Genomic DNA, 13,924 nt, shown 5'->3' on the forward strand with positions numbered 1-13,924 from the left:
GATAGTTAGTGGTATTTATTGTGTCTCTATTTGCAGGAGGGTTCCTGGAGGAGTGCTCATCTGTCAGACTTCTTCGACGACGCCCGAGCTCAGACGTCTGCGAGTGAGCCGCCATATTACGTGGGCGAGTCCTCCAGCGCCGCCCGACCGGAGAGGTCCCCTTTGGGCGTACCCATCCCGGATTTTGGGAGGGATTTCGCGACTATTTGTTATGACGAGTCCGGGGTGGCCTATGCCGGTGTCGAGATGGCTCCTCCGGTCTTTACATCGAGGGTACCGTTTGACCCCTCAGACGCTTCCCAGACCTCGAGAGAGACTTGCACCGATTATGTGGGGTTGTCCGGTTACCTCCGAGATCGACTCAGCTTGCGTTGCGCTGACCATCTGGTATGTATTATTACTTTATTTCAGTGTAGTGGGATGTATGCATATATGTATGTATGATTTTTATTTTTGCCAGTATTTCTTTTTTTTCATATTTGTTTTTTTTTCTTTTCAGAGTGATATTCACGCACATGAGCGGAGACGGAGCGAGTCGGTGCAGGAGTCCGATGCCAGGGTTGGCCAAGTTTATCGGGAAAGGAACGACCATTGGTCCGAGGTGATGCGGAGAGAGACTGCGGGACGCCTTGCTATTGAGGAGAGGGTGCGGGAGGAGACTACCGGACGCCTTGCTGCTGAGGAGAGGGCGCGCATTGCCGAGGAGAGACTTCGAGCCACCGAGGAGGCCCTATCTGCGGAGCGGGCGTCACATCTGAGGGATTTTGAGGCCTACTGGGATATCCCTCCTTATTAGGCTCATCATGTATAGCTTTGTAGATTACCCCGATGTATAGCTGATGTATAGGGAGTGGGGTGGATAGTATGTAGGCTTTTTATTGTGAAAAGTAAAGTAGGAAATGTATAACTCATGATTCGTATTGCTATGCATTCAGTAGATTATGACGATTCCAATCATTCTCTTCAAATATATTCATGCCTTTATTTATTTACAAACAACAGAAATACTTAGCCTCTTATACATTATTTTTGTAATTGCTCAAGATATAACTACCGTTACCAGGACCTGCCTTTTTTCGGTTTTCAAGTCCCAGCGATTTTTCGTCTCTCCTTTTTCTATCCCGGAATTTTCAAATGAGTGCCCTTTCAGGTTTGCACCCATTGGGATGTCCCTTATTGTTGCATAGGCCGCCCTTTGCGGGTTTTCGACCTATCGGGAATTTTCTTTCGTTTTTTTTTTTTTTTTACGAAAAGTATTTCTTAAGCCTATCCAGATTGGTAGGTTCGGAGAACTCCATGCCGTCCATAGTAGTTAACTTCACCGCTCCTTTGCTTAGTATCTTCTTCACGAAGAACGTCCCTTCCCAGTTTGGCCTAAACTTGCCCCTCGGGTCGGTGTGCGTCACACGGATCTGTTTTAGCACCATATCCCCTTCTTTGATAGGGCTGGCCTTGACCTTTTTGTTGAAGGCCCGGGCCATCCTTCGCTGATATAACTGCACGTGGTAAAGGGCCTCCATCCTTTTCTTGTCCACCAATGCTAATTGTTCATACCGCTTCTTCACCCATTCCGTCTCGGGTATCTCTGCTTCTACTGCGATTCTCAATGATCGCTTTTCAACCTCAATCGGGAGAACGGCTTCTGCACCGTATACCAAGGAGAACGGCGTTGCCCCAGTTGACGTTCTAACTGTCGTGCGATAAGCCCATAAAGCGAGCGGAAGCTGTTCGTGCCAGTTCCGATGCGATTCTACTGTCTTTACGAGAATCCTTTTAAGGTTCTTATTAGCTGCCTCTACTGCGCCATTAGCTTGCGGACGATACGGAGAAGACCTATGATGTTCAATACCGTACTCTTGGAATAGACTTTTCACTTCTCCTTGAAACTGGACCCCATTATCCGTGATCATATGATGGGGCACCCCGAACCTGGTGATCAAGTGCTTTTCAATGAACTTCCTCATCTGTTTAGACCCCAACTTGCTAAATGATTCTACCTCCACCCACTTGGTGAAATAATCAATAGCGACTGCAATGAATTTGTGCCCGTTCGAAGCATTAGGCCTCACCTCTCCGATAATATCAATGCCCCAAGCCGCAAATGGCCAAATGGGTGCTAACACGTGCAGTTCCATAGCTGGTAAATGATTATAATCTCCGTGGATTTGACAATCATGGCATTTCTTCGCATATTCGTTACAATCTCTTTCCATGGTGAGCCAATAGAAGCCTTGCCTTATGATTTTCTTTGCCAGTACCGCCCCTCCCATATGGGCTCCACAAATTCCTGAGTGTACTGACTCCATTGCCTCACGGGCTTCTCCCGCATCCAAGCACCTCAGTTGTAAACCATCGGTGTGCCTTTTGTAAAGCAAGTCGTTGTGGATGACGAACTGCTGTGCTAACCTTCTAATCATGGCCTGATCCCTAGGTTCCGATTCTGCCGGGTATGTTCCACTCTTCATGAAGTTTATGATATCGAAATACCACAGCTTTTCATCTGCCCCTAATAGCATTACGTCTTCATAGCACAGTTTGTGAAACCTCTTCAATACCAAAGGCTTCGAGACAAGGTTCCGAGGGTTGTCCCAAACTGACACCAAAGTGGCCAAAGCATCCGCTGCCTGGTTCTGTGCTCGAGGAATGTGATAAAACGACATTCGCTGAATCTTAGTGCCAACCCTTCTAGCTGGTCTAGGTATGGACGTAATCTTTCTTCCCTCACTTCCCAGTTTCCTTGTGCCTGCTCGATGATCAGCTTTGAGTCGCCCCAGATTTCAACATATGATGTTCCCAGTGCTGCTAATGACTCCAAACCGTAGATGCACGCTTCATATTCAGCCATATTATTGGTGAGAGGGAAGGATAGCTTCTTTGCCATTGGGATCCTTTCTCCTTCTGGTGAGATAAGTAGCACCCCTACTCCGGCTCTATTCGAATTAACTGCTCCATCGAAGAACATTTTCCATGGTATGACTTCTATTGCGTTTAAGTGCTCATCGGGGAAATCATAGTTTATCTCTTCCTCTTCTGCGTTCAGAGGTTGGTAGGCCAAAAATTCTGCTACGGCCCTCCCCTTGATAACCTTCTTCGTTGCATATTCAATATCAAACTCGGACAAAAGCAATAACCATTGGGCTAGCTTCCCTATTAGAGACGGAGTTCGGTACAGATACTTCACGGGATCCATCCGGGAAATAATGATCACTTTATACGATTGAAAATAGTGCCGTAGTTTCTTTGTTAGCCATACTACTGCCACACACGTCTTTTCGATCATGTTATACTTAAGTTCGTACTCCAGGAACTTCTTACTCAGATAATATACCGCGTGCTCCACACCGGTGTCTCCTTCTTGGGCCAACATTGCCCCAATAGATCGCTCATCGATCGCCACATAGAGGAGAAGCGGTTTTCCCAGTTTAGGCGGTCTCAGAACTGGCGGATTAGACAAATAGTTCCGAACACTCTCTAATGCTTGCTGGCACTTATCATTCCAAACCGTGGGTTGATCTTTCCGTAGCAGCTTAAAGATTGGCTCGCAGATCGCAGTGAGTCGTGCTATGAACCGACTGATATACTGAACCTGTCCCAGAAATCCTCTCACTTCTTTCTTATTCTTTGGTGCCGGCATTTCCTGTATGGCCTTCACTTTGTCGGGATCTACCTCGATTCCCTTGTTACTGATTACATAGCCTAAGATCTTCCCCGATGAAACGCCAAAGAAGCACTTCTTTGGGTTCAACCTCAGCTTGAATTCTGCAATTCGGGCCAAAAACTTCTCGAGTGCAGCGAAATGCCCCTCTCTTGTCTCTGACTTGACCATCATGTCATCCACATAAACTTCTATCTCCTTATATATCATATCATGGAACAGTGTTGTAGCCATTCGCTGGTAAGTTGCCCCGGCATTTTTCAAACCAAACGGCATCACCCTGTAGCAGTACGTTCCCCACTCAGTTGTGAACGAGGTTTTGGCTTTGTGCTTTTCGGCCATCTAAACTTGCATGTAGCCCTTGAAACCGTCTATATTCGTGTGTAAGACGCTCGATGCTGCACTGTCGATCAACACGTCAATATGAGGCAACGCGAATTCATCTTTGGGGCACGCCTTATTAAGATCTCTATAATCGACGCACATTCTCACTTTGCCGTCCTTCTTTGCGATGGGCACTACATTTGCGACCCAAGGGGGATAGTCGATTACTTCGATGAACCCTGCTTCTAACTGCTTCTTCACTTCCTCTCTGATCTTATCTGCCCATTCTGGTCTCATGCGTCGGAGTTTCTGCTTCAGGGGCTTCGCATCGGGGTATGTTGGAATACGGTGAGTTACGATTGATTGATCAATTCCTGGCATGTCTTCGTATGTCCAAGCAAACACTATTTCGTATTTTTTAATTATTCTCTCAAATTCTTTCCTCTCTTCAATAGTTAATTCTTGAGCAATTTGTATAAGTTTAGGATTTTCATCCGTGCCAAGATTGAAAGTTGACATTTCTATTGCATTGATTTCAAATGTAGGCATGTTATATGAATGAGAATGCATGGAATGATCACGATCAACATCAAGCAAGTAAGCAAAATCAGAATTCATTTCATTGATAGTGTTGGCGAGTACATCGTCAGATTCAAATAAAGCAGTAATACAATTTTCATCATCGGGGTTCTCGGGTTTCTCATAAGCTTTGGAGGTACTGGGCTCGTCCACCGCTCCCGCAGTTGCTTCAATAGTAACGACCTGCTCCTCGGCATTCAAATCTAACATCATAATCTCCTCGATGAAGCAGCTTGCCTTTCCTTTGCCCCAGTCGGCAACATCATTGAAGATCTCAAAACCTGGCATAATCTTTCCTTCGGTGCTAGTCCATGACTCGGGAGTCCCTGAATAAGCCTTTATGTGCCCCTCATTCACAAAATACTTCTTTAGGCCCACTTTTCCTTCACCCCCTGTGTTGGACGGACCTCCCAGCTCATATCCTAAACCCCTCCGGGTTTTCTGGCTCTTGAAATCCGGAAATTCTGGCAACCCTTGAAGGTGTGCTCCCAAGCCCATACCGGGGATGAAACCCCCCTTCATCATCTTCACCACATCGGTGGTCATGCTAGACTCGTAAATCCCAGAAACTTGGAATCCGGAGAAAAGCTGAGGCTCAATTCTCAATGCCGCCACCGAGCTCAATTTTTCTGCTCTGATCGTCACTATCTCCTCCCCGAAGGGGAATTTGATCATCTGGTGGAGCGTGGAGGGCACACCTCCTAACTTGTGGAACCATGGGCGTCCCAACAATACAGCAAAGGTTACCGGGATATCCAGCACCGTGAACTCTGTTTCTTCTTCATGCGGCCCCACTTTCAGCTTGGCTTTAAAAACTCCTTTGATGTGCCTACGGCTATCATCATAAGCCCTGATCACAGTTTCCGAGGCCGTCAGGTCTCCTCTTTCTACTCCCAATTTAGACAAGAGTTTCAGCGGGCAAACATTAATGGCCGATCCATCATCGACCATCACACAGCTAGTCATTTCTGCAAGTGCACGGTATACGCTTGTAGTAATAAAAGATATCGAACCCACAGGGAACGCTTTTTAACTAAAACTTTATTTAATTCGGTTTTAATCACGTGTTTAGGTTTAATAAAAGAAATACGTTTTAATTGATGAATAGGTTTTGGTAAATTAGGATTAGATAGAAGTATTATATCGAGTTTAGAGAACAATTCCGTTTTGGAATTTTGATTACAAAACAGATATTTTCGTAATTGGAATAAAATAGATCTTATTTTCATAAAGCAAAGTAAACAACTTTAACTTTGTGAGATTATGGACATGTAATAATATAGCGATTTACTCAATTGAATGGCTTCGAACTATAGAAATCCCCTTGGCGTTGAGATGATTCCTACCTTAATCAAACTAGTGTTTTATTTCTGATAAGCCGCGATCAGCGATCATGTCATCCATAAAAACTAAATTCGTTAAGTGTCCAACAAAGTTCTTATATGAATAAGATGGAATAGAACGTTTTAATAAAAACACCAATTTATCATTTTGAAAATCATTTTGTCAGAACAATATCAAAATAACAACAGTAAGAATGTATTGAATAAATAAGTATATCATTAATGAAATGTGAATTTCCACAAGTTAACAGAGAAGTAGAAACTTGGATAGCATTGCAACAAAAACTTTGAGATCCGGGTCGTCAATCTTTCTCTCAAACTCCGTAGGCTCGTCAAACCTCATGCGCTTCAGCCGTCAATTCTTCTCGCTAGATCTTCGGAATAGAGACTGGTCTCGTCCACTATCAGAATAAAAACTAAACTAATACTGTGTTTATAACTAATCTAAATACAATTCGTGTACAGCACGATTGTTTACAGAAATGAAATCTAACTTTCTGATTCTTCTCTGAATCAGAAACTCAACATAACAACTTTCTTCTCTAATTTCTCTAACTTTTCCAACTTAACCAACCTTGATTTCTAAAATGGATCACTTATTTATAATTGTTGAAGGGTTGTAAATGACGGGTCGTGTCTGCTGGTGAAGGGTCGCTTTTATCCAAACGAACAGACGCGTTTTTCTGAATTTAAACATGTGTTTTGTGTGCAGGGAGGTTCGCTGTCGCGACTGAGATTCTGAAAATCTCAGTCGCGACAGGGGATATAGGGGCGAGCTTGAAAACTTCATTTTCCCCCAATCTGGCCTCCGCAAGTCGCGACTGAGATTATGAGAATCTCAGTCGCGATAGAGAGATGTTCTCCCTGTCTCTCGACTGCTTTTCGTCCTCCTCGAGCGTTCTTCTGACTGATATGCATTCTCGGTACGTTTTTAAGGTTTTTCATCCATTTTAGCTCCGTTTTTGCTCCTATTTGGATTTTACCAAATATTTAGGTACCTTGCATCAAAGAAGTAAATAAAGACGTAAAAGTATTCAAAATGAATATAATTAACATGATTTCAATGTAAATTTAACGTATTTATGTATGATATTTTAGGTATATTTTGGGCTTAACAAACTCCCACACTTAAGCTTTTGCTAGTCCCGAGCAAAAATTTCACTGAATTTATTCTTTAATCAATCTCTTTATAAATAGAATATATACCCATATATTCCTTTTTGAATTAGTTAAACCGAAAGATAAACTTTTTCATGGTAAATTTATACGCAAGGTATCAAACTAGTAGTGTAAAAGAGATATATTACTCGTCTTGTATTTCAATTTTTATATTGAAGTATTCGGGACGGTGTAAGCACGCATGTTTCCGAATCTTTCGTCTCAAGGCATTTCTAAGCACAAAATTTCCTTTCCCAAACCTAAACTATTACAAATATAGATTTAAGGACTTAGGTTTAATATATTTGCTTAGTTACGCCCAAGATAAGGGTGGTCTCGATCGTAACTTTATACGCATTAATTCGCTTTCGTGTTCGTTTAAGAGGTACCGACCATGCCATGGGTGGACGCAATCGTTACTTAAAACTTTAAACACGTTTAATTTTGCTTTAATTTCTAACGTTCCTTTCATACCTCGACCGTGATAAGGGTGGTCGCAATCTTGGCCAAAAGTAAACGATAATTAATGTTCTTCCCTTTCATACCTCGATTGTGATAAGGTTGGTCTCAATCGTGGCCAAAAGTTAAGAATACGACTACTTGATTTAATTAACATGAAAATAAAATTGGGAAAGAAAAATAGCACATTCATCCTATATTGACTTGAAATTCAACATGTATTATGGCTAAAGTTTCCTTAAAAACTTCAATTGGTTTTTAATGTAAGACGAAAAATAATATCGAGCTAAAAAGCTAAAGTTGTTAGTTTGATTTATGCCTATAAACCTAATTGAAAATTGAAAATAAGATTTATATTTATCATGAATTCATGATATAAAGTAGAGATTTGAAACTAAAGAAATTTTACTTATATACATTTACTCGAGACGTTTTTGATAAAATCGTATCGGAGACTTGTAAAAAATATTTGTAAAAATATAGCCCGTATAGAAATATTATTTCTATCAATAATGATAACCTTAAAATATGTTTAACATAATTTTGAAAGTAGAATTTATTTGAAACATATGAAATATTTACTTTAACAAAAATTTATCATTTATGAAAAATTGCTATTATTTGTGAAAAGTGTTGCACATTATATAAAAATGTTGCATTTGTTGTTTGAAAATGTTGCAATATATATTTTACTTAAACTTGAGTAACAATATGCATTTATACTTTAAATAAATAGCAGTCATTCTCATTCGTGGCATTCATTCGTACTTAAAAATAAAATGATATATGAGATATCTCCTCCCACACTTAATTTGGACCATGTCCTCATTGGCACAAAAAGCGATAAAACACAAAAAATAGTACGAAATAAACCATACGAATTAAAAATAAAAAAGATAGTACGTTAATATTCAAACATGAATAATAAAGAGAATTGTACCAAACATAATTAAAAATATTGTACTAAACTGAATAAAACATAATAATAAAAACGAAAATGAGTTAAAGAGAGAAACGATAAAACCTATCAAGGTGATGGTGGTGGAGAAGGCGTAGTCTCAACTCCTTGGCGTCGGAAGAAAGAGAGCATCCGGCGACGAGTAGACTTGTGCTCACGACTCAACGTAGTGATCCTTGAACTCATTTCGGCATTATTGGCAACGACTTCATCTAACCGCAAATTCATGTGACGGTTATGCTCGTTCATTTGTGTCAAAACACGTTGCCATCCAACTTATTCTTCTTCATTCGGTTCCACATTTACTTGCTCGTTGGCATTAACATCAACATTCTCCTCCTCCTCTTCATCTTCATCAAATTCCTCTTCATCTTCCTCATCATCATCTTGGGCACCTAAACCTTGAGAACCCGAGGCTTCACTACTCATGGTAGCAAAAACACGTATTGTGCGATCCGCATAAGATATAAAAGCGGGTGGTCCCATTTTCTTCAATAAATTGGCCCTTTGAAGTGTCGTGAGATCCAATGAAGGTAAACCAACATGAGACATATTTTGATAATCCGCTAATTCACCTCGAGCGCCCAAAACAATGCCGGTAATCAAATTACCCATAGGCACTTGCTTATTGCGGGACTTAGAAGCTCGAACTAAGTTAGTAAATATCATCTCAATACTATCAATTGTCAAACCTTTAAAAATAGCATCAAACACAACCAAATCACGAACTTGCACTTTTGAACTTTCAACCCGACCAAATAAGGAGAATGATAAAAACTTGTGAAAGAAGAATACACAATCATCCTTAATTAGTTTACTATATGTATTCTTTGGACTAAAAACATCTAAATCGGTTAAAGTATTCCAAACCGTGTGTGAATCAAAAGGCTTTGGCTTTGAATAAAAATTTCGAGTAGGAAAACCAAACCAACGGTTCATGGCCGCATATCCAACATCATAACGAACTCCATCACTCCGAAAAGAGATAACTCCTTTCTTCTTGTCATAGGTTAGAGTAACCAAAAACTCAATAATATGCGTTTTAAGACTAGGAAAACGCATACTAGCAAATCGTTTCCAACCAAGAACGGTAAGAAATTCATCAATACGCTCGGTAAAAGAAAGAGTATTTACCGTGTCGGTGTTAAGAAAAGGCATGTCGACGAACTCTATTAGGACATTAGAGAATCGGTGATATTTGCGTCCTTCGGCTTCCGACGTAATATCGAACGGTGCGTCATATTGAACCCGTAATCGATTGATTTCGGTGGCCTTGGTTTTGTTTGCAACGGTCTTTTGTCTAGGCATATTGATTTGTTTGTGAAATTTGGGCGAAATAGATGAAATTTGTGTGAAATAGATGAAATTTGTGTGAAATAGATGAAAGTAAGAGTAAAAGATAATGGTGGTGAATTGGGGAAGAAGATGAATAGGGTAAATATTTATGGGGAAGATGAGTGAATCTTGTTATTGGGAAGAGAAAAGATGATTGATTGGTGTAAAAATAGGTGATATAAATAGGTGTAAGTAATAGGTATTGATTAGGATAGTTGAATAGGTAGTAAATAGAGTAGGAATAGGAAAAGAGGGTGAAATTTCGCCCAATCCCGCACCTGCAAGTCGCAAGTCGCGACTGAGATTGTCAAAATCTCAGTCGCGACAGCAAGTAGGGAAGGGGCAAAATTTTGCCTAAAAAAAATTTCCTCCGCTGTCTCAACTGAGAATTCGAAATCTCAACTGAGATTCTGAAAAATCTGGGTAAAATTGGGACTGTTTTTGATGATTTTAACACTTCAAAACCAATTCCTCCGTGAAGTAAGTGACATTAATGTAAATATTAATCCCTGAAACTGAGATAAACAAAACTGAAAAATTAAATTGAAGGAAAACCAAAGGTTGTTCCTTAAATAAAAGAAATAAACTAATGAATTAATGCACTTTTATTCACTATTATAAACAATACCATAATATACATTTATATAGAAACATTATAAAAACATAATTGACAAACAATCACTCATATATATATTAAAAACAACAAACAGAAACACATAAAATATATATATCCCTAACTAGATGACAGACGACGTGCATTGGCTCTGTTAATCTTCGTTTGAACGAAGACTTGCCTCTCTGGTGCAGAAAGGAATGTTGGACCAGAACGGAAAACTCGTTTGACAAGTCCCTCGTTCTCCAAGAACTCGTAGTCTAAAATCGGGAATGGTTCTGTATCAGTCCAAGGAACAGAAATAGTTCCCTTGGCTCCTAAAATTATTCCACATATGATGTTGGCGAACCCAATCTTCCGTTTCTTCGAACGGGAAGCAGCAACTAACCCCTCCATTAAAATCTTTGAGGAGTTCACCGAGTTGCCTTGAAAAATGTCGCCCAACACATAAAGATCAGTATCTTTCACAATATTGCTACTGACTCGACCAAAAAGGCTATGACAGAGGAATTTATGCAGATACAGCATGGAATTAGAATTAATGGATTTGTTGAAGGCAAGACGTGGATTGAATTGCCAAAATCCTGTTAGCATCCTCCATATGTCTCTAGAAGTCATATCCCTTCCAGGATGGTATTGAGTTGTGTCTCGGGGTGGAAATCCAAACCAATTGTGAAGTTCTGGATACCCAAAAGTGAATACCTCCCCCTCACAACGAAAACTGAGACGAACACGTCTCTTGTTGACGAACCTAACGGTGGAGAAAAATTCCAGAACCCAATTTCCAATTATAGGAAATTTCATAGAAACAAATTTGGTCCAACCCAAATTATTCAGATAGCGATCAATGTCTTCGCTTATCCCGAGTTCCTCGTTCAGAAACTCGTCCAGATACATCATGCCAAAGAACTGAGCATATCTGAATTGCATAAAGCGTTTCCCCTCGTCATGGTTATAAATGGGAAACCATGCACCATATCTATCGGAGATATCAACTTTCCCTTTTTGAGAAGAAGTGCGTTTTTGAACATTTTTCAAAGACTTAGTCATGTCTGTGAGAGAAAAGAAAAATGAAGTTTGTAGGATTTGAGAATTTGAGAAAGAAATTTAGAAAGATGAAGTGAAAATGGAAGAAGTCTGATCCTACAGGAATATAGAAGAACTATAAGTGAAAGGTTGTGTCTGTTAGAAAGAAATAGGTGTCAAAGTGATACCTCTTCGATTTAACTGACATAAAATTTTGAAGAAAGAAGACTGTAATCCCTTACAGCTATTTCAAATGTAAAAAGACAGAAAATTTCTCAACTGAGATTTTCGAAATCTCAACTGAGATTTCCAAATCCTGGAACATAGAAAATCTCAACTGAGATTTCTGCATGTATAATTTCTCAACAACACTTAACACTTAATGAAAATTTCATAACATGACTAAATTAAAATTTTAATGTGAACAAAACTCATTTGTACTTAATGATAAATATATAAAAATAAAAAATTAAAGTAAATTAATTAAATTAATTAAAAAAAACAAATAAATTAAAAAGAAAAGAATAAATTAAAAAGAAGAAGAATAATAATTATAAATATAAAATAAATAATAAATTAAAAAACTATAAATTAAAAACATGAAAATCAAAGAAATTAATTTTTATAAAATTAATCCACGGATTCAATTGCTTGAATAGGAACTCCGTCGAAATAAATTTTACAACGATTACCATTGACCTTAAATCGGTCGCCATTAGACTTTTCTAGCTCCAATGTTCCGTAATCAAATGTTTGAACAACCAAAAATGGTCCAGCCCATCTAGATTTTAGTTTACCTGGAAATAACTTTAATCTAGAATTAAAAAGTAAGACCTTATCTCTAACATTAAAGTTTTTAATTTTGATTTTGGCATCATGCCACTTTTTAATTTTCTCCTTATAAATGCTCGCATTTTCGTAGGACAAATAGCGTAATTCATCCAACTCGTTTAAGTCAAACAAACGCTTTTTCCCTGCACTTTGCAAATCATAATTAAGGGTTTTTATAGCCCAATATGCTTTATGTTCTAATTCAACCGGCAAATGACAAGCTTTACCATAGACTAATCTATAAGGTGTCATCCCGATAGGCGTTTTAAATGCAGTACGGTATGCCCATAATGCATCGTTAAGTTTATGTGCCCAGTCTCTTCTAGAAGATGAAACTATTTTCTCAAGTATCCATTTGAGTTCTCTATTTGAAATTTCTGCTTAACCATTCGTTTGAGGATGGTACGGTGTAGAGATACGATGGTGTACTCCGTATTTTTTCATAAGTAACTCAAAAGCTCTATTTACGAAGTGAGTACCACCGTCGCTTACCATAACTCTAGGAACTCCAAATCGACAGAATATTGAATTTAAAAACTTAACAACTACTTTAGAATCATTTGTCGGGGTTGCAATTGCTTCAACCCACTTTGAAACATAATCTACGGCTACTAAAATATAATTTTTGCCAAAAGAAGGAGGAAAATGACCTATGAAATCAATTCCCCATACGTCGAAGATTTCAACTTCCAATATGTTCTTAAGAGGCATCTCATCTTTCCTTCCCATATTCCCCGTTCTTTGACATTTATCACAGCGGATAATAAATGAACGGACATCTTTAAACAGAGTAGGCCAAAAGAATCCGCATTCAAGTATTCTAGCTGCTGTTTTGCTTACGCTATTATGACCTCCGTAAGCGCTAGCATGACATTCTATCATTATAGAGTCATGTTCAAACTCACTAACACATCTCCTAAGTATTCCATCGCCGCATGTTTTGAACAAGAATGGATCTTCCCAAAAATATTTCTTAACTTCTGAAAAGAATTTCTTCTTTTGCTGAGAAGTCAATCCATCTGGCACAACATGTGCAGCTAAGTAATTGGCTATATCCGCATACCATGGAGTTATGACACTTTGTAATTGCATGAGATGTTCATCGGGGAAATCATCTCGAATGCCTGATGTTTCACCGATGGGACCGTTTTCATCCTCAAGTCTTGATAGATGATCGGCGACCAGGTTTTCAACTCCCTTTTTGTCTTTAATCTCAATGTCAAATTCTTGCAATAGTAAAACCCATCTAATAAGACGTGGTTTTGCATCTTTCTTAGCAAATAAATATCGTAAAGCTGCATGATCAGTATAAATGATAACTTTAGATCCTAACAAATAAGATCGGAACTTATCGCATGCAAAAACTACTGCTAACATTTCTTTTTCAGTTGTGGTGTAATTTAGCTGTGCACCGGACAAAGTGTGACTCGCATAATATATAACATGAAGTTTCTTATCCTTCCTTTGACCTAATACACATCCTACAGCTAAGTCACTCGCATCACACATAATTTCGAAAGGTAGATTCCAATCGGGTTTTGATATTATAGGTGTACTGACTAAAGATGTTTTCAAGGTATTGAAAGCTTGTAAACAATCTTTATTAAAATCAAAAGTTGAATCCTTCATAAGCAAATTAGTAA

This window comes from Euphorbia lathyris, chromosome 2 (genome assembly GCF_963576675.1).
Source record: "Euphorbia lathyris chromosome 2, ddEupLath1.1, whole genome shotgun sequence".
In the NCBI taxonomy this organism is placed as follows: Eukaryota; Viridiplantae; Streptophyta; class Magnoliopsida; order Malpighiales; family Euphorbiaceae; genus Euphorbia; species Euphorbia lathyris.